At 47.1% G+C, this 22,246-nt stretch overlaps 1 protein-coding gene and 1 long non-coding RNA gene across 4 annotated transcripts in view; one reads left to right on the top strand and one right to left on the bottom strand.

Moving 5' to 3' along the window:
* HS3ST2 (heparan sulfate-glucosamine 3-sulfotransferase 2) overlaps window positions 1-22,246 on the bottom strand; it is a 90,617-nt gene that overhangs the window by 17,586 nt on the left and 50,785 nt on the right. The gene's annotated exons all lie outside the window — the stretch shown is intronic.
* On the top strand, window positions 9,957-16,297 carry LOC144319155 (uncharacterized). Of its 3 annotated transcripts, XR_013385079.1 has the most exons (4): window positions 9,957-10,988; window positions 11,360-11,491; window positions 11,886-12,219; window positions 12,555-16,297. It is a non-coding gene; the product is annotated as an uncharacterized LOC144319155 (long non-coding RNA). The 3 variants fall into 3 exon arrangements; XR_013385080.1 differs by having other exon boundaries at window positions 9,957-11,491; window positions 13,888-16,297; XR_013385078.1 differs by having other exon boundaries at window positions 9,958-11,491.

The following is a 22,246-nucleotide window of genomic DNA, read 5'->3' as shown; positions in this document are numbered from 1 at the left end:
AAACCCAACATCCCAGATTAAATTAACAAAGAAGCTGGTGACAGAGGAAGAAGGGGAGAGGGGCAGAGTGAAAGTGTATGAGGCTCTCTCCCAAAGGGCACTGCCTACCCGTTTGCTCTATTAGAGCAGAGTAAAATGAAAATTACAAACAGAACAAGTATCTTCCCAAACACTGGAAAATAAAAAGAGCAAAGAAAATGCAGCTCATATAACAAAGGAGATGGGAAAGGAAAGCCGGGAAAAAAAATAGCCAAAATTGTAGAGCAAGATGACAGAAATGTACAAGTAGGAATGATTGCGGTAATATTAAAAATTACTGAAAATAGGCTAAACACTATAATTTTTAAAAAAGATAACAATAAAGATTTCTCATTCTAAAATGAAACCTAGTCATTTTTGTGTTTATAGGACCACCCCAGGACCCAAAGACAGAAACAATTTATTTGAAAATGGAGAGGTTCAGATACATCAGGAAGATGCCAGTCTAAAGAAAGCTAGACTTTCTTTGGTATTAATACCAGAAAAAGTAGGATCCAAGGCAGAGACATTAAATGAGACAAAGTGGATCATTTAATATCAATAAAGGGCCCAAGTCACAGCAGAATTTCTATATAACATGGTGGATCAAACACAGTGTTTATCTCCACTCTCTCTTGGGTCACCTCTAAATTCATTATGAATGGATAAAAAAATATATAAAGTCAACATATTAAGAGACAGGGTGAGGAGTTGGTGGCAGACAGCAAATAGAGACATGGTTTTGGAAGAAGGGAGGCTGACCTGTGAGGGGTCCTGGAAGAGAGAGCCAAAACATCAGTGGCTGCGGGATGGGGAGGTCGCTAATAGGAAGAAAGGGATTCTCGTTACAGAATTTTCTGGAATTGGAGCAGAGAGCCGGGTGGGGTGAGAGGCACAGGCAAATGTATAGTCAGTGTCAGAGATCTCTAGAAGCAGCAGCTACATTGCAGAGCTTGCCCCCAACCCTAGAGCCAGGCCATGGCCCTGCTCCTATTAGGGAAAGGGGGGGGTTATGCTTTGGAGCTGCTGAGCCAGGCGGCCCCCAGACTCTGGCCCCCAGACTCCTGCTGGCAGGCCCATCTACCCCAGGCTGACAAGGGGAAGCTCCCTGCCCAGTCAAGGTTTCAGTAGTATCTACCAAAGCATAATTTATTAAAAGAAAAGCTGTCACGTCCCATTGAGATCCATTATCATCACATCTAATACGAAATCATAATTCAGTGCAGAAATAGGTCAGAAGAAAAAAACGATCATCTCAACAGATTCCAGAAAGGCACTTAGTAAATTCAACATCCATTGCTAATCAAGAAAAAAATAATCTTAAGAAAGCAGGAAGGCTGCCTCTAACATGAGAAAAGAACAACCATCTCAAACCCATAGGCACTAGCAGATTGAAGGATGAAATAATACCAACAGCCAGCATTTATTGAGCGCCACGGGGCAGGTATGGCTCAAAGTGCTTTCACATGTATTATCTCATTTAAACTTCATCCCAGTATCACCAGGTAGGTATTTGTATTAGTCTTATTATTCACATAAAGAACTTTAGCATAGAGAAGTAACCTGCCCAAAGGCCCAAGGTACTGACTGGTGAAGCCAGGATATACCCCAAGCATTTCGACTCTAGTGACTCCATGCTGGTAACCTACAGGCTACAAGTCTCATTAAAGTTAGGCAAGGCAAAGATGCCTCCTAACACAATTAATATTTAATACTGTTCTATAATTTATAGACAGTTCAATTAAAACTTTAATAAATGGAGAGATGGGAAGTCATAACATTAGAAAGACATCCATTCTTCTCAAATTAATCTATAAATCAAATGTAATAGCAATCTAAATCCCAAGAGGATTTTAAAAATTGAATTTGACATTACAATTACAGAGTTTCTTTTGGATGAATAAATTAAAGATAAGAGCTAATGCACTGTGCTGGAAGGAAGAAGAATCATGGGCAGGAAACTACAATGTCACAAAATATATATTATGAAGCTGTAGTAATTAAAACAGTGTGGTTCTAGCTTGGGAATAGGCAAGTGGATGAACAGAATCAGAAATCAGAAATAAGCACACCTACATAAAAAGCACATAGTAAAAGTGGCATTTTAAGTCAGCTGGGAAATTATGGCTCATTGGGACTTTGTTGGGGGCAATTAGAAAATTGTGGAAAAAATGGAATCAAGTTTCCTCATTATTATACCTACACCAATGTGAATTCAAAACACATGAAGTAATTCAAAGTGAAAAAGAAAACAGTGGAGTAAAGTTTTAAAATATCACTAAATATGTATATATTCTTGAGAATTGGGAAAGCTTTAGACTCATAATACCAAAGGAAGAAAGCAAAGAAAAAGACTTTAATATAACTGCATAAAATTTTAAAGTTTTGGGAGACCCCCAAAAAAATCACCATAAGGGGAAATAAAATGCAAAAGAACAAACTGTGTTTTCTATATAATAGATAAATATTTTATTTCTGTAATAAATAGAGTTTTATAAATCAGTAAATACCCCACCAACAAACTGAGGAGAAGACACAATTCCTGAAAGAAAATATAAAATTGGAAAAATATTAAAATTCATCAGGTATCAAAGAAACACAAATTAAATCCAAAGAAGACAGCATTCTGACCTATCACAAAATTGAGAATTATTTAGTGTTATCCATGGTGCACAGAAACCTGGTAGGTTTTGCAAATAAGTTTAATTTTTGTAGAAGGCACTCTAGAATTTGTTGTGTTGGAATGTTAAGATATCTGCAGGCAGATATATATTTTAAGGACATGCAACATAGAATTATCCATTTAATGTGGTAAAATATAATATTAGAAACAACCTAAATATACACAATATTTCACTGATTAAGTGATGGTACATGCATTTAATGAAATGCTTTGCTATGATTATATATAATGTTTCAGAAAATAAGACATGGGGAAAATGATGGTTCTAAACTGGTTTAAAAAAAAGGTCAGAAAACACTACATACACACGATAGCTGGTCTCCGTGTGTGTGCAAGTACGTATACCTGGATATCCAAAGGAAGGACATAGTTACCCCCACGATATTCTGATATCTTCTACTTCTCCTAACTACATGTAAAAATATAGGACCTGCTGTTCATGATGACTTTTCTTGAAAGATGTGTAGAACAGCCTGTTCTTTGTTTGACAGTCATACAAGATCCTTCCCCACTTTGCTCCTGAAGCATTTACAAATTTTAAATAGGAAATGCAGTATGGACAGAGAGTCCATCTCAGTCAAATAACTTATAACAGCAACCTAAAAAGGAAAGAAGGTGCACATGCATAGAATATACTGGGTGATACAGAAGAATAGGAGGGTAGGCCTCTAGGAAGGAAAACTGGAAGGCTAGGGGCTGGGAGGAAACTCGTTTTCCATGACATATCCTTTTTGCATCCTTTGACCTTTTTTTTTTTTTTTTTTTTGTCAAATGCACTTTTCTCTTTTCTTTCTCTTTCTTTCTCCTTCCTCCCTCCCTCCTTCCCTCCCTTCTTTCTCTTTTTCTCTTTCTTTCTTTCTCTTTCTTTCTCTCTTTCCCTCTTTCTTTCTGAGACTGTGTGCAAGCAGAAGGGGCAGAGTAGGAGAGAGAATCCTAGGCCGGCTCCACTCCCAGCACGGACTCATGGCTTGATCCCACGACCCCAGGATCATGACCTGAGCCAAAATCAAGAGTCAGATGCTTAACCAACTGAGCTACCCATGTGCCCCTCAAATTCATTTTTTTTTTTCAAATGAAGAGGAAACATATAGGCTTTGGAGCCAGGCACGTCTAAGTTCGAATCTCTGTCTTGCCACTCACTCATGCGTGGCCTCGGGCAAGTCACTAACCTCTCTCTGAGTCAGTTTCCCCACTAAAGGGGGAAAAAAGAAAAGTCTTGCAGGACTGTGTGAAGGACTGATGACATATGGAAATTTCCCAGTGTGCTCACTGGCACGTAGTAGGCGCTTGTTAGTTGTAGTTATTATGATTAATCTTGTACCTGCCGGAGACTGTAGGGAGAGCCGGAGCAGAATCTAATTATCCATGCTGGAACAAAGCCAGGATACCTGAGTCTTGCAAAACATGCTGTTGAATGTTCAATCAAGATATGTAAGTACACACAGCCGCAGAACATACCCAGTGCTTTCCCCCAGGGCTGGGGAAGTAAAATGCATTTTACCATGGCACATCTGCTCGTTTTTTAAAATTCCACAACTAATTAACCAGAATCCTCATCAGCAATCTCCTTGTGGATTAACTAAACATGTCCGCAAACCCTGGCCCTTTTCTGTTAAACACAGGCGATTTCTTCTACCCACTAGTGCCTCCAGCAAGATGCTGAATGCTTGGGGAGTTGAACAGAAAACAAAATCCAACTTTCACTTAACCCACTGAAAGGCATTCCTCATGCTGCAGGTCAGTATGCTGGGTCTTTAAAATGAGGAAGGCATGCTAACTTATCAGTAACCCCACAGACTCTGGGGTCTGATATGACTTATTGACCACCCCTTACCGGAGAAGTTGCTGGTAAGTTACTTGACCCTCTCTAAGCCTCAATTTTTTCTCATCTGTGAAATGGGGCCAATTATGGTGCTTACCTCATAGGATTATTCTATTAGTTAAGGGTAAAGATGGCTTAGAATTAAATGTATACAATTAAATTGGTGGTGCTTGGCAAGGCCTCAAAAAAAAAAAAAAGGGTAACAGGCAAATGTGCTTTTGCATTAGAAGACCCAAAGGGAGGATGATGTCCTCATGAGTGCAATGGAAAGAAAAATGTATGATGTACACATAAACTTTGTGTAGAAAGATGTATGGATGTATGTAGCTCCACTCTCTTTAAGGAACCAGAAAAAATAGTTGCAAAGAACAACACATTGTCCTCGGTGTTAAGCTTATAAATTATTTGCTTATTAAGTATCTCCAAGACAAAAAGTGAGGAAAACTGTTTAAAGGTGTGATTCCATTATAATCAAAGCCATATCCCGAAACTAATGTAATACTGTGTGTCCACTATATTTCAACAAAAAACAAAAACACATTTTCAATGGTTTCAAGGGGAAAAAATACAGCAATGCTCCTTTAAGAAGAAAATCCCTTTAGAAAACCCTAAAGTCTGGTGATTATTGTGATTATCTAATGGGATCTCTCATATATCAACATTATTCAAGGGATGCGCTATCATATAAATGTGATTATTATTTAACTCTACATACTTTTTAGAAAAGTAATTTTCTGATTAGTAAGGAGGTCAAAGGAGAGATGTCAGAAGGTTTTTTTCCCCTTTCTGATTGTACAATACGGTCTTGAGGAAGATATGGTTGTTTTTTTCTTTTTAATAGTGGAAGAAAGTAGCCACTATTTAACTGCTATGCCTTCAAATCAAACTTAGAAATAGTCACTACTACAAAGGCAGTTCTTTAGTCTGTTTTATTTTTAAAGAAATATTTTTTTCTTAAACATTTTATTTATTTATTCGTAAGAGACAGAGAAAGAGAGCAGCAGTGACATAGGCTGAGGGAGAAGCAGGCTTCCTGCAAAGGGCCTAATGTGGGACTCGATCCCCAGCTCCAGGACCATGCCCTGAACTAAAGGCAGACGCTCAACTGCTGAGCCACTCAGGCGTCCCAAGAAATATTTTTGTCAAAAATCCATTATTCCCCAACTGAGAGCCTTTTGCCTAAGATCAAGAAAAAGACAAGTATGTTCACTCTTACCAGTTCTATTCAACATAGTACTGGAAGTCCTAGCCACAGCAATCAGACAATAGAAAGAAATAAAAGGCATCCAAATTGGTAAGGGAGAAGTAAAATTTTTACTATTTGCAGATGACATGATACTATATATAGAAAACCCAAAAGACTCCACCAAAAAAACTGCTAGAACTTATAAATGAATTCAGGAAAGTCACAGGATACAAAATCAGTCTATGGAAATCTGTTGCATTTCTATACACCAATACTGAAGCAGGAGGAGGAGAAATGAACAATCCCATTTACAACTGTACTAAAAATAATAATTACTTATGCATAAACACAGCCCAAGAGGTGGAAGACCTGTACTCTGAAAGCTATAAAACACTGATGAAAGAAATTAAAGAGGACACAAAGAAATAGAAAGCATTCCCTGTGCTCGTGGATTGGAAGAACAAATATTGTTAAAATGCCTATACTACCCATAGCAATCTACATAGTTAATGCAATCCCTATCAAAATACCAAAAGCATTTCTCACAGAGCTAGAGCAAACAATCCTAAAATTTGTATGGAACCACAAAAGACCCTCAAATAGCCAAAGTAATCTTGAAAAAGCAAAGCAAAGCAGGAGGCATCACAATTCCAGGCTTCAAATTATATACTACGAATGTACAATAACCAAAACAGTGTGGTACTGGCACAAAAACAGACACATAGATCAACTGAACAGAACAGAAAACCCAGAAATAGACCCACAATTATATAGTCAATTAATCTTCAACAAGGCAGGAAAGAATATCCAATGGGAAAAAGATAGTTTCTTCAACAAATGGATGTTGGGAAAACTGGACAGCCACATGTAAAACAATGAAACTGACCACTCTCTTACACTATACACAAAAATAAATTCAAAATGGACTGAAAGCATAACTATCTTAGAAGCGAGCACAGGCAGTAGTTTCTCTGACACTGGCTGCAGCAACATTTTTCTAGATATGTCTCCTGAGGCAAAGGGAAATAAAAGCAAAAATAAACTATTGGGACTACATTGAAATAAAAAGTTTCTGTACAGCAAAGGTAACAATCAACCAAACTAAAAACCTACTGAATGGGAGAAGATATTTGCAAATGACAGATCCAATAAAGGGTTAGTATCCAAAATACATAAAGAAATGATTCAAGGGCACCAGGGTGGCTCAGTTGGCTAAGCACCTGACTCTTGACTTCAGCTCAGGTCATGATCTCAGGGTTGTGGGTTGTGAGATGGAGCCCCACATTGGGCTCCATACTGGGTGTGGAGCCTGTTTAAAATTCTTCCTCTCAATGCTCTGCATCACTTGCCATCAGGGAAATACAAATCAAAACCACAATGAGATACCACCTCACATCAGTGAGAAAGGGGAAAATTTACAAGGCAGGAAACCACTGCACTGTTGGTGGGAATGTGAACTGGTGCAGCCACTCTGGAAAACTGTGTGGAGGTTCCTCAAAGAGTTAAAAATAGACCTGCCCTACGACCCAGCAATTGCACTGCTGGGGATTTACCCCAAAGATACAGATGCAGTGAAACGCCAGGACACCTGCACCCCGATGTTTCTAGCAGCAATGTCCACAATAGCCAAACTGTGGAAGGAGCCTCGGTGTCCATCGAAAGATGAGTGGATAAAGAAGATGTGGTTTATGTATACAATGGAATATTACTCAGCCATTAGAAGCAACAATTACCCACTATTTGCTTCCACGTGGATGGACCTGGAGGGTATTATGCTGAGTGAAATGAGTCAATTGGAGAAGGACAAACATTATATGGTCTCATTCATTTGGGGAATATAAAAAATAGTGAAAGGGAATAAAGGGGAAATGAGAAAAAATGAGTGGGAAATATCAGAAAGGGAGACAGAACATGAAAGACTCTCATGCGCTGTTGGTGGAAATGTGAACTGGTGTAGTCACTCTGGACAACAGTATGCAGGTGCCTCAAAAAGTTAAAAATAGAACTACTCTCTTATCCAGCAATTGTGCTACTGGTTATCTACCCCCCCCAAAATACAAAAACACTAATTCAAAAGGACACATGCACCCATATGTTTATAGCAGCATTGGTCAATAGCCATATTATGGAAGCAGCCCAAGTGTCAATCAACAGATGGATAAAGAAGATGTGTTACGTCTATGTATACACACACACATACACACACACACACACACGGGAATACTGGTCAGCCATAAAAAGAATAAAACCTTGACATCTGCAACAACACGGATAGAGCTAGAAGAGTATTATGCTAAGTGAAATCAGTCAGAGAAAGACAAATACCATATGATCTCACTCATACGTGGAATTTAAGAAACAAAACAAATGAGCAAAGGAAAGAGAGAGTGAGACAAATCAAGGAACAAACTCTTAACTACAGAGAACAAACTGATGGTGACCAGAGGGGAGGTGGGAAGGGAGTGATGAGTGAAACTGGTGATGGGGATTAAAGAGGGCACTTGCTGTGATGAGCACTGGATGATGTATGAAGTGTTGAATCACTATACTGTACCCTTGAAAATAACATAACATTCCAGTTAACTACACTGGAATTAAAACAAAAACTTAATATTCAAAAGTCCATATTTCCTAGGAAAAGGGTAGAGGCAATTCCCCAATCTCAGGTCTTACCCTCACTTTCTGAGTGTGGTAAACAAAACAAACAAAACATAAACGGGTTGAATGTAAAGCATGACCCCAAGGAAAAGTGTTTCAGTGCAGTAAATGCTCAGGCCTGAGTGGCAGTCCAGCGTCTTCCACTTTGAAGTTGAGGCACATGGAGCAAGTCACGACAGCTCTGAGACTCAGTTTCCACACATACGAAATGGAGAAAGTCATGTTGAAATGCATAATTTTATGCGTCAGTTTGACTGGGGTGTGGGAGGCCCAACTAGCTGGTTAAACATTATTTCTGGGGGTGTCTGTGAGCGTGCTTTTGGAGGAGATTAGCATTTGAATAGAGTAAATCCTGAGTAAAGAGATCTGCTTCATCCCATCTGGAATAAAAAGGCAAAGGAAGGGTCAATTCACTTTCTGTTGTTGAGCTGGGAGGTCCGGTTTTTCCTGCCTTCCGACCTTGGGGCTCCAGGTTCTCGGGCCTTCAGACTCGACTGAATTTATCACCAGCTTCCCTGGTTCTCCATTTTGCAGACAGCAGATTGTGGGACTTCTCAGCCTCCATCACCGCGTGAGCCAATTCCTATAATAAATCTCTTCTTATATATAATCTATATATATCCTATTGGTTCTGTTTCTCTGGAGAACCCTGACAAATACAATTTCTTGCAGGGCTTCTGTGAGGATTAAATAAAATGTATATAAAATGTTAGTGCAGTGCCCTGCATGCAAACAATGTAATAATGTTCTGCTCAGCCTCCCTTTCTATTTGTTATCATTGCCACTATGTTTGATTTTGGCTGTAAATCTATCACCCAAATTTTTAAGTCAGCTTGTTCTCTGAGCTTCCTCCTTTGTCTGTTTTTAGAAATGTGTGTGTGTGTGTGTGTGTATGTATCTCCAGATTTTTGTATTCGTGTTGTTATTTGTATTTTGTGACTGTTTTGTATTTGTATATTGTCTTTGTATTGTTTTTCAGGTAGACGTATCTATGTGTGTCTAGAGTGTAAAGGAAAATGGGTTGATCTTGATTTTCATGATGCAACAGTTATTAAAGTTTTTTTAAAAATATATTTTATTTATTTATCTGAGAGAGAAAGAAAGAGATCATGAGCAGAGGGGTGGGGAAGAGGGAGAGGCAGACTCCCCACTGAGCAAGAAGCCCAATGCAGGGCTCAATCCCAGGACCCTGGGATCATGACTTGAGCTTTCAGGCAATTTCAACTCCTTCCTTCAATAGTCATTGAGAAGCTCATTTGCCGGTGCCAGGCGCTGTCCTTGGTGCTGAGAGCAAATTTTTTGCCTGAATTAAGGGGCTCGTGATCTAGTGGGGGAGACAAATAGCTACAGGATGAGACATGCTGAAGGTGAACACACACTCAATGTGCAATGAGAGCAAGTGAGGAGGTGACACTTTACTCCAGAGAGTGCAAGAGTGAGAAGACTTCTCCTAGAGAAGATGTTGAACTTGAAGAGTAAGTAAGAATGTGCCCAGTGTGCTTGGGTGGCTCAGTCGCTAAGCATCTGCCTTCAGTACAGGATCTGATCTCTGGGATCTCTCTGGGATCAAGTCCTGCATCAGGCTCCCTGCTCAGGGGGAGTCTGCTTCTCCCTCTTCCTCTGCCCCTCCTCTCTGCTCATGCACATGCTCTCTTTCTCAAATAAATAAAATCTTAAAAAAAAATGTGCCCAATGGGCAAGGGAAGGGAAATCATCAAATGCAAGCAGAGTATGTGGGCAGCATATAGCATTCTAGGGCAAGAATGAAAGGTGAGTATGATGCAATGGGTGGAAGTAAGGTGGAAAATTCAGGTAGGGGCCAAACACAGGAGTGCCTTTCACAGCATCCTTTGGAGTCTGATCTTTCTGTGGTAGTTGATGGGTAGCCACTGTAGGAGTGACAGCACAACTGTACCACAATCAGATTCATACTTTAAAATGGGGCCCAAAAATGCCTACAGGGGCCAAACAGATGACATATATTAAGAAACCCTTTGGGTTGGTTCTTGGGGAACTAGAGAGCCTATGTCCCACCTTAATAAGGCAGCTACTCCTTGTTTGCAGGAATTGCTGCCATGTAGACTTGAGTATGGAAATGTGAGTTTCATATGAATAATAGCTCAATATTCAGATGCTGATATCCAATGACTTTTAAAAAACCACCAAATAGACCAAGAAAATCATATGTAGAGTGTGATGATGGCTCAAGACATCCAAAATGCAACCCCTGATGGCAGTGTGGAAGGGGCAGACAAGGAGGGAAAGAGACATGTTTGTAAGCTCTCTTAATGCAGTAGGAATGATGAAGGCTTGAAGTTACCATATGGTTGGAGAGGGAGCATTAGGCATGTGTGTGGAAAGTCTAGTCTACAGTGACTCTCGAGCTTCTGACTCAAATGGCTAAGGGAGGAAAACTGGCACTTTCCAAGTTAGGGAATGTGAGAGGATAAATAGGGTAAGGAGCAGGAGGAGGAGATGATCAGTTCAGGTTTTTAATGACTGGGTTTGAGATACTGAGGAGATCAATTTACAGTAGGTGCTGGGAAAGTCAAGCCAACAGAGCAGAAGAGATCTGGAAGGTTGGATCTGAAAGGTGCAGCCTGGAGGAGGCGTCTGAAGGGGTAGGTGTCGAGGGGCGCCTCCAGAAACATACTGTGAGTGAGGAGAGAACCATGGTAAGCAAAGAAGCTAAATAGGCTGGCACAAGAAGTCCTCTGGCAGAGGACTTTGAAGAACAGGATGAGAAAAGATGAGAACCAGAAACATGCGACTGCTGGTTGCCTCCTAAAGCCTATTACCTCCTTTCCCCATGGTATTTAGAGCCTCTCATTTCAGCTGCAAACGTGCCCACCAAGGTAAAGACTACACTTCACAGCCTCCCTGTGGCTGAGTGTGGCCAATGTATCTAAACCAATCAGTGTGAGCAGATGTGATGTGTGTAGCATCTACGTGTGCCCACACCACACCCCTGCACCTGTGCCTCGCTTCCCAGGGAGCCACCTTGGACTAGGGGGGGTAAGAACAACACTGCAGGGACAGTGGAGCAACGAGGCTGAAGGGGTGTGAGTCCCTGGCTGATGTGGAACAGATGATCATGCCGGCCCCACGCTGTCTCCCCACACTGGTAAGTAAGAGAGGCATAAACTTCTACCTTGGTCCAGCCAGTATTAATTTGGCTATGCCTATATTTTAACTAACTCTCTGGGGGAGTGGAAGCCAAGGGAAAATAGAGTTTCCAGAAGGAGCAAGATGGTCAGTGGTGTCTAATGCTGTAAATGAGCCAAAGAAGTCCTTGAAAAGTAGCCTTGTGTTTATGTGATCATGGGTGGTCTCAGCAAGAAAGGAGTGTAAGCACATGGGGCAGCTGGTCAGCTCTGAATAAGAAAGGAGATGCGCCATGGCTTTAGGTGGCATCTAGGTCAGATTTCTGCACCCCACCCCCAGAAAGAGTCACGGAGACAAGGACTTGAGTGCAAGAAAAGCAATATTGAATGTAATAAGGGGATATCTACTGGAAGGTGGGATGAGGAGACACTGGAGACCAGGAGAAGGAAGTGAGGACAGAAAGTGCTATCAAGCCAGCCAGGCTGTGCAACTGCAGCACGATCCTGCTAGGGACTCTGGGAGATGGTACGGGATACAGCCCAGAGCTGTCCCAACGGAAGAACAAGAGAGCCGGAGTATCTATCCACCGAGTCTCCGTCTGTTATCGATTGAGTGCTGTCTCCAGGGCTGAGAACTCGCCAGCACTTTGATTGTCCTTCCGAGGCCACGCACGCTCCTGCTGAAGCACAGCCTGCAGCGCGTGAGGGTGATGACCAAGCCGTCTGCCCCCGGCGCACACGGAAACAGGTGGGTGGGTGTGAGGGAGCAGGGTCACCTGCTGGAGGGCTGCTAAGGCACGGCACCAGACTTCCAGCAGACTTTAGATTCTGAAATGACCGCGGGGGGATGGTTGTGGGAGGCCACAAGGCGTGCGTGCACATGTGGGAGTGCACATACACACACACACACTCAGAAATGCTAGGGACTCTGATGAAATCTGTGACTCAGAATTCAAAAGTGGAATCAATGATCTCACATGAACAGCTTTAAAACGTTAGGTTATAAACCAGCAGAAAATACTGGGGGCAAAGGTCTCCTTGGTTTCTTGAGTTTGGATTTTTGTTGTTGTTTTTTGAATCTAGGAAAGCAGAAGCCACTTTCAGGGCCAACTACTTCACGCTGTGCGAGAGCTTTCCCGCCCGAGGGTGCCCAGCAAGGGGGGATGCTGCAGGGACATCCAGTCACCACTCTGTGATGCACCAGATGTGTCTGGGCTCAGTAGGGCTAGTGCCGCTGTCTCTTCGGCAGGAGGCTGGTGCTGGCCCCGTGCTACATACAAGGGACCCGCATCCACCCAGGTCAGGGCCAAACGTGGATCTCCAAGGGTGGGTCATTCAGGCCCTGTGCCCAGTGGAGTGATATGAACACCCTCTTACCTTATAGCGCCCCCTCCCCAAGTTACACCTGCCAAGAAAGGTGTTCGGCCTATTAGTATTGGAGAGAGAAAAGGAAAGCTATATTTTACTTTATTTATTGCTCTAAAGCATCTGTTACTTTGCTGTGATTTGCAGGGAAACTTGGCATCTCATATTCATAAACAGGCCGCTTTGGGTTTAATTGTGCAGCTAACTTGGAACTATCAAGTAGGCTGTGTGGTGGCCTGGAAAGGTTTTTGAAGGAGAAGCCTCAAGGGCTCCCTTGCTTAGAAGAGAGTGTATGTGCTAAGTGCACCCTTGGAAAGGATGTGCAGTCAGCTGTCAGTCTTGGGGTGCAAGGGAGCCTGGGCCCCCCCACGAGTCACAAGAAGGTGGCTGATCCCTCATGACCTGACCCTCACAGAGAGCTCAGCTAAGGTCAGGGACAGTCTGCCGAAGTCTCTGACTCCCTGCCTTTCAGCATCCAATGTCCAGCGACCGCGTGCCTGGCCTTCTGTGTCGCACCCAAGACCTGGTCTGTTCCTGACACACCACAGTGAGGTGGATGCTGTTCCTCCAGGGAAAGGTCCCTACCTTATCCCCAGGAGAGGAGCATCTCTGGTAAAAATCCAGGACAAAATGGGATCCGCAGGGACGTACAGTGAGGCCACTCTAGTAGGATGTAAGGGCAAGGGCCCCAAGTTCAAACGCTCTGTTCTTCCTGGGGTTTTCTTTGCTTCTGTGATTTCTGCCTCTGGGGCCTGTGGGTTCATTGGCCTTGTGTGTGTGTGTGGGGGGGGCTTCTTCCAAATTGGAGGCTTCAGGAAACGAGGTGAGAAGACTTTCTTCTTCCAACCCACTGCTCACAAAACCTTAAGTGACAGGCGCAGCAACAGGGGGTTGGGTGGTGGCGGTGTATTGTGGAAGAGCCAGAAGCACAGCGGCTCGGAGCTGAAGAGGTCTCCGGCAACAAGGAATGACTGTCAGGGTGGGATCGATGCTGCTTGGCCTTTCCCAGGGGACATCACTGACAGCAGATCTTTTTTCCTCTGTTCTACAGACGGAAGAACTGAGGCTGGAGGAATTACCCGAGGGCATCCAGCTTGGAGGTGGCGGAGGTTTGAGCCATCCCCGTCTGATCCAGAGCCTGCCCTGGAGGGCAACTCCGTGGGGCCTGTCTTAGGGTCCAGGGAGAAGATCTGGGTGTGAGTCTTCTTCTGTGGTGGAGTCCTGTGCCCAGAGCCACAGAGACTCCTGCCAAAACTGGCATCCTCTTGGAAAAGCACAGCGAATGAAGCCTCCGCTTTTCCTTCCATCTTGGCAGGAGCTCCAGTTTGGAGTCAGATGGACCTGCATTGGAAGCTCAGCTCACCCACTTACTAGTGTGGCCTCAGGCACATGACTGAACTTCTCTGTTCCTTGGTTTCTTATCTATAAAATCGATGATAACAGTAATATTTCATAGGGTTGCTGCAGGATTAAGTGAGATAATACAGTGAGATAAATCAGATCATGTGAAGTCCCTAGAATGATCCCTGACACATAATAAGCACTCTGTAAGTGTCAGATGTCCCAAGTAACATTTAGATGGTGACATTTGGGTCCGGTATGGCTCAACTTCTTTCTGGACCCTGTTTCCCCTTCTTTCTCTGTGACTTGCCTAGAATTGGAGTCCTTGTCCCACCTGCACCAGAACCCACCTCTTCTGGTTTCTAGAGGCCAGTCTGCAACCCTCTGGCTTTTCTCTACTAGACCCAGAAAAGAATGAGGCAGGTCCGGGTCCTCTCGGTGACTGGCTAGGTGATGCCCTGATTTCTCCTGTAGGCTGGCCCCAAATTCAGAATTAAGGAGTGATGTGTAGTTGTAGAATGCCTAATTTTGACCTTGGGTTCAAGACGCATTCTGCAATCTAGCTTGAGCAGAACACAAATAGAACTTACACTTTCAAAAAAAAAATTACATTTTATTCCACTAAATTTAGTTTCGAACCAGGAAATGAGGGAGAGGGGTGTGATTAACTGCTAACCTCAAATCTCAACAGAAGGGAAAGTTCAACTAGCATCTATGATTTTATCTTTAAACCAAAAACAACAACAAAACCCCAGTTGTTACTCCAGCCACTCCAGTGACTTTCTAAAACAGCTCACTTCCTTTTTCCTTTTTTTTTTTTTTTTTTTTTGCTAATGCACCTATGATTCCTTCAATTTCCCATCCCATCCATCTTCTACAACATGGCGAGCCTTCCAGCAAACAGGTCTTCCATGTAATATACTTCTATCACAGAACTCTTGTTTGAGCAAAATTGCTCCTATTTCTTCAACTCTTGCCCATTGGACCAGTTGTTTCATTGTGTGTGTGTGTGTGTGTGTGTGTGTGTGTGTGTCTGTCCTCTGGCCTCTCCAATTTATCTGCCTCACCCTTAAGGGTATGAAATCCTGTGAGCTGCTAGGCTAATGCTCAGGGCAGCAATTTCCTGATACTGTGAAGCTGAGAAATGGTTTCTGGCTTTTTTTTTTTTAAGGTTTCATTTACTTATTTTAGAGATAGGGAGAGCATGCAAGCGGGGAGAGGAGCAGAAGGAGAGGGACTAGTGCAGAGCCCAACGAGGGACTTGATTCCACGACCCTGAGATCACAATATAAACCGAAACCAAGAGTTAAATGCTTAACCAACTGAGCCCCCCAGGAGCCCCTTGGAGCTTCTTTACTATCATTTCCTTTCATCCCATGACTCTCAGAGAAGGAAGCACAAATGGTCAATGTGTCCGGGAGGTGGCATCTGTTTACAGTTTATAATATTCTGCAAGCACCATATAGTGATTCAAATTCACCCCAAATGGAGCATATGGTTAGCAGGGATGTTGCTATGGTCTGGGAATCTGAACACAGCTAAGTTCACCTGCCTCCCTGATCCCCAAGACTCTCTTTGGAAATCCCACATATGCTGTGTTTTTCTTGAAAGTGAAGTCAGAAATAGCGATGTTCATGTGGAATTTCTCAATTATAAAATTTTGGCAAGTGTTCTTAAACAACATCAGTAGCCACAGAAAAACACGATGAGGATCAAGTCAGATGGGTCCCCTGATGCTGGAGCGTCCTGGCTGCCAGCTTACCACCTGTGTGCCCAGGCGACTGGCACTTTCTTTTTCTTCCTTTTCCTTTTCTATTTTTTTTTTAAGTTTTTTAGAGAAGGAGCAAGCACAAACGTGAGTGGGGGTGAATGGGAGAGGGACAGAGAGACTCTCAAGCAGACTCCCTGCTGAGTGGGGACCCTGAGATCATGACCTAAGGCAAAATCAACGGTTGGACGCTCAAGTGACTGAGCCACCCAGGCGCCCCAACACTTTCCTCTTGTCTTACCAGCTGTCTGCTAAGGACCCCTGAAATGCCAGTAACTTGAGAAGATGCTGGGAGCAGAGAAGCACACAAAGGACCCACAGTTCTTGCCACTGTGATCTGCAAAGAACTAGATTAGGCTAAGAACCTAGGGTATATAAAAAAACAAAAAAAAAAAAAAAAGGAACCTAGGGTATAAGTCTCTGAGATGCTATAAAGTGTCTTCTCCAGCTTCCCAAGGTCACTGGAAACCTGTCTGTCCCCATTTTGCTGAGAAGTTAGGATTGTGCCGTAGAAGTCACCTAACCCTATGTAAACCTTCGTTCCCACTCCAGTCAAAAAAAGCTCTACTTCCTCTCAATTCCTTTGCTTCTCACACTCTCATATGGCTGGACATGCATTGTGGAATGTTCTTTAGAGCATGGAGGGGGCTGGTGACCAAGGGGGAGATGGGGAGACAGAGAAAGGGGGTAAAGAGAGCACAAGAGGCAGGATCTGAGAGCAGCCTTCAGAGCTTACAACGTTCATGAAGGTTCCACACCTCCTCCCGACAGCACCAACGTCTGCACTTCCTACCGAGAGGCAGAGTGTCCTCCCAGGTCTCCCCGTGGACCAGGGAAAGAAGGGAACCTGTGCTGCTCCCAACACCTGTTCATGTCGCACAACGGTCGGGGGCATCCACGTTTACCCCACCTGGCAGCCCCACAAGGGCTGAATAACGTGCGATTATTCTCAGCCTGCAGACGAGCGACGTGGGTTGAGTGAGCGCCCAAGATCACAGAATTCACAAGCGGCAGAGCTGGGATGTGAACGGAGGTCTGTCCTCGGCTGCAAGGGAGACAGACTCCACTCAAACCAGCGCAACCAACAGGGGAATTTATTGTCCCACGTTCTTTGGTGGTGAATGATTCATCTGGTCTCAGACCCATCTGGATCTCGGGGCCCAAATATGCCATCCCCAGATGTGGGTTTGTCCCCATCACTTGGCTTCGCCTTGCAAACCGCCCCCCCCATGTGACTGGCAAAGATGGGCATCGGCCTGGAGATCCCAGAGGAATAGGGGGTGACTGCCTGCCTGCGGGGTCTGCAGACCACATGCAGGGAGGCTCTGGCGGGCCCGGCTGGCGTCCCACGCCGTCAAGCCCCGTCGGGCCAGCCTGTGTCGCGTGCCCCGCAGCAGAGCGCCGCGGCCAGCCACACTGGCCAGCCGGGCCACGTGCCACAGAGCAAGTCCTCCCGAGGACAGTCAAAGGCTGGCACCAGCCGGAGAGGGTAGCAGATGCTGAGCAAGCAAAACCCGTGAGTGCTGTCTAGACTTTCCGCACCAAAGCCTTCCCCACACCTTCATTAGGAAGAAGACGGGGGCGCCTGGGGGGCTCAGTGGTGGAGCGCCTGCTTCGGCTCGGGGCGTGATCCCGGGGTCCTGGGATCGAGTCCCGCGTCGACTCCCAGCAGGAGCCTGCTTCTCCCTCTGCCTGGGTCTCTGCCTTTCTCTCTGTGTCTCATGAATAAATAAATAAAATCTTAAAAAAAAAAAAAAAAAGACAACGGGCCAAGGGAAGAGACGTAGCAGATGTGCACCTCCCAGGCCCGCGCAGAGGTTGCAGAACGACTCGAGATGGTCCCGGGTTCGGGCCTCGGCTGCCCGGGGCTCGCGGGGCTGCACACGGTCCCGGCTCCCCCTCGCCCCCTGGCTCACCTGGGCCCCGGCTGCCAGGCACAGTTTCCCTCCTGGGCCGCCGGCCCAAGCCCCATCGGTGGGGCCTGGCTCTGGGGGAGCCCCACGCTTTGGTGGCCGGAGAGGACAGTGACCGCTCACCCGCTGGGGCGCCCAGGAGAGATGGGACGAAGAATGCAGCGGCGGCGCTGCTCCCCCCAGATTAACTTCCCAACCGCCTCATGAAGCTGGGGCCAGCTCGCCAGGCCCGCACCTTGACGGCAGACCCCGAGGGGGGGGCATCGACGGGCAGAGGGTGGCCCCCCACCTGCCTGCGTCCCCCCCAAGGGCCCGGCGCTGACACGCAGGACACCCGGCGAGACCGTTTTCAGCGAGGGGAGCGCAATCGCCTCCTGCCCGGGGGCTCAGTGGTGGCTGCGAGGCCGGGGGGCCGGGCCCCGAGGCTCCTCAGGGGGTCCACGAGGCACTGAAAGGGGGTGCTGGGCCCCGAGGCTCCTGGAGGGGTCCACAAGGCACTGAAGGTCTGCAGTCTGCTGGAATCCATAGATTGTCACGCTGGCTTTTGCTCAGAAAGCAGGGGCTGAGTTTGGGGCTGTCTAGACATGAACCCTGGGTCGGTAATGACACAGTACTAATGTTGCGGGTGTAGACAGAGCCCAGACAATCTGTGGAGAGATGGTCTTGACACTGGCTGGTGAAGGCAGGTGCTCCGCATGCGAAGACGGAGTACAAAGTGGCTGACTGAATTTTTCACTCCCCCGCCCCCCAAGGTGGTTGGAGGGATACACGGATGGGGCTTTGGGCAAATGCCAGGAGACTGCACCCTCCCCCTTACTTCTGTGAATTTGTCTCCACTTGTTTGCCCTCTCTCTCTCTCCCTTCATTCCAGCCTCATGGGCTATCTTGCAGTGGAACACACCAGGCACACGTCTACCTCAGGGCCTTTGCACTTGATGATCTCTGTGCGTGGAAAGCTCTTTCCTCGGATCTCCAAGCCGACCACCTTATCTAGAAATGTAACACTCCTCCCGCTGCGCTCCTTATCCTCATTTCTTGTTTTACTTTTCTTTGCATCACTTGCCACTTTCTAGTGACTCCACAGTTTCCTTGTGTCTATTGTTTGAGTCACACTGCGCTGCTGCTTACTATCCTTCATCTCTTCCCCATGGCTTAAGGGCCTCTCCATGGTGGGATAATTTCCGGGGGGGAGGGGGGGAAGGCATCAATTAACACAGAGTCACAGACCAGAAAGGCGATTCCCTTTCCAACCTTTCCTGCTTAGGCAAGGACGAAGTCACAGTTTGGTGTTAGTGTGTCTCTAATACCTGTCATTCTGCATTTTTAATGAAGAGAGAGCACGTCTCAGGCCCCGAGCCTGCGGCAGGCAGCACCATCTAACCAGACGTGAACAACATCATTTTGGTTTTGTTATATTTATTTTTTCGACAAAAGATACCGGTTTCCCTTCAGCACAGCAATAAAGAGCTTACTTGCTAAATAATTTAAGTAGAAAGCCCAAATGCCTGACACAGAGAAAAATGAACAAAGGGTTCCATGCACGACAGAAGTTGAAGAGATGGTCGTGCCTACGAGCAATTCTAAGTATCCTCGTGCGGCGCCCCCTGCCCTCCGAGAGCTGGTATTTGCTTCGGTCCCGAGGGTTCTCTCCTTCACAAACCTTCGACTCTGGAAATTGAGGAGGATTTAACGCCCCCCCCCACTCTGTGTGGTTCCCACACCCCTGCCCAGAAGGGGCATTCCCAGCATTGCTCTCCCAGCGAACCCCTGCTCCTGCCTCAGAGCTCAGCGTCAGCCTCACCTCCTCCGAGAAGCCCCTTGCTACCCCTCTGTGCACGACACATGCGTCCTTCCGCTCTCTGCCTCCCATGCACCTTGCTTACCCCCGCACTGTTGCACCGATTACACCACTAACGCCGCGCTGACTCGTGTAGACAGCAGTTCCTCGAGGGCAGAGGCGTCCTATTCCTCTTCCTGCCCAGCGTGCCCAGCACAGGGCCTGGCACGTACCAGATGCTGCGTGAACATCGAGGGAGACACCGTCTCCCAGATACTCTGCAGGTCAAGCCAACAGCCTGGTGCTCCGGGGTTAGGGACACATCAGAAGTGCAATCCAAGCTGACACCGGCCCACACTGTCTTCAGGGTAAGTCATGACCGTGGGACACCCCCGGGGCTTCGGATCCCCTCCCCGTGCAAGTGAGACTCCCAGGCCGTCACAAAGGGACAAGCATCCTCCCCATACGTGTCGCCTGGCCAACCGGAAGTGTTAGAGGGGACCTCCTCTTCCCTGCCGTTCTAGCCGGGTGGAAAGGCCTCAGCGTGACTAACCCCTGTCACTCTCCACGGTGACTTCACCGGCCGGCAAGTTTGGGAGAAGGAGCCAAGGACATGGTGGTCAGCAACCCACCCTGAGCCCGGCCGGAACCGGCTACCCCACCTAGGGTACAGCTGGCCCTGCTCTGGGGCCGCCGGCCGGGGACACCTGCAGTCACGCCACGATGCTGGTGAGCAGCCAGGTAAGTCTAGCAGGACGGCAGCGGCTCTCCTGACCACCCTCTCCGGCCACCTCCACCAGCGACGGGGCCCACATTTCCATGTCCTGTACTCTGATGCTTGACTCCACTGGTTCATAACTTGGTCTTACATACCCACCCCCCCATCCCAACAGGTATAAAGTCTTGGAAATCCACAGAGGCCAGAGGTCACAGGTGCAGGCAAAGTACCCTACCCGGGCCTGAGTTGTCTCCCAGGGGAACTGGCGATCAGCACCCAACTGGAGGTGCTGTCGGAAGACCTAGTACCCCATGCCAAAGCTCCAGAGTCCCAACCCCTCCGAGGAGTGTGAGTTGTGGGAGAACCACACCACGGCACGGACCCACCCTTCCTGGGATCACTCATTTCCCCTTCCTGCTTTCATCTTTCCCAGCTGGCCCGCCAACCTCTGTGGCGACCTTGGTCACCCAAGCCTGGCGTCCCAGTGCAGGGATCAAGGGTGCCTGAGTCAGATAAGACAAGCTAGGGCTTGATCCTCCTCCCCTCCGCTTACTGCTGGCTGACCGGCACAAGTGACTTCCTCTTCTGGTGCCTCAGTTCCCCTTTCTTTAAAGCGGCACCACCAATAATACCAACTCCCAGGGCATGTGCTCGGCACGGTGCCTGGTGCACAACAAACGCCACCCGTGGTGGCTGCTTTTGTGACTCGCCCATCTGGGCCTGTTTCTGCAGCCCTGGCCTCCAACGCCCTGTGCTGTTTGTGATTTGGGACTGACACTCCTACTCCGGCTGCACCGCATCACCCAGCCATGGGGGCGGGGGGCACACACAGGATACAGCCCACACCGCCTCCCTGTAGGGCCGAAGCATAGGCAGGTCCCAGGCTGTCCAGATACTGGCAGAGTTCTCAGGGGGAAAAACCCTGGGGAGTCTCTTCTGGGGATCTTGGGGACTCCGGACATGGCCCCCTTGGGGGCTGGCTGAGGGGGAGTAGAAGGCAGAGATCGGAGGGGAAGTGCGAGATCCGGCACTGGGCTAGCCTCTTGGGCCGCCAGGGACAATGGGTCCTGGTGCTTGTCCTGACTGGCCTGGGTTCTGGCCCCAACAGCTGCCGCTGCCAGTTCTCAGCAAGGACGTTCGCAGTAAATAACGCCTTTTCCCAGACAGCATATGGCCTTGGCAGAGTTAGGCATGCGGGGGGCCCAGACTCGCAGCCGCGCAGGCTCACTGCCTAAGCTGCTCTAAGTCAGGCCACGCTGGCAGCGTGGCCTGGGCCACTGGAACAGGTGTCTCTGTGCACCGGGCTTGAGCGGAGCATGGGCCCTGCTGGGAGGCTGGCGGAGATGGGGCTCTGGGGAAGAGTGCTCACCTTCAGGATTTCTACTTAACAGAGGCTGAGGGGGTCATTTTCCAGCTTCACTTATGGTCAAGGTGGGGTCAACTGTCTACACACCTGGCTATGATGAACTCCTCTTCCTGCATCAACGTCCTCTGGGAGAACCCTCTCACGGGCCCCTGAACTTGGCCACCTCTTGCCACAGGATAGTAGCAAATACTACACCTGCAGACACTTCAAAAGCTCTAGTGCATCAGGGCTTGTCCTCTTGAGGCTCCCGGAACCCCACGGCCACCAGGGAGTGCGCCCAGGCCAACCAGTGGGAGGGTGGGAGACCACATGGAGATGGGCCCCCATCATCTCAGGGGTCCTGGGCCAAGCCCCACACACCAGCCAGCCCTAGTCACCCTACAGCTGGCCGTGGATGCCTGAGTGAGCCCAGCCAAATGCAGGTGAGCTTGGCCCAGGCCAGAAGAACGCCCAGGTAAGCTCCGGCCCAAATGCCAACCTACAGAGCCACCCAACTTAATCAACTGCCATTGTTTTAAGCCACTAAT

This window comes from Canis aureus, chromosome 8 (genome assembly GCF_053574225.1).
Source record: "Canis aureus isolate CA01 chromosome 8, VMU_Caureus_v.1.0, whole genome shotgun sequence".
Lineage (NCBI taxonomy): Eukaryota > Metazoa > Chordata > Mammalia > Carnivora > Canidae > Canis > Canis aureus.
This window is presented reverse-complemented; position numbering and strand designations above follow the sequence as displayed.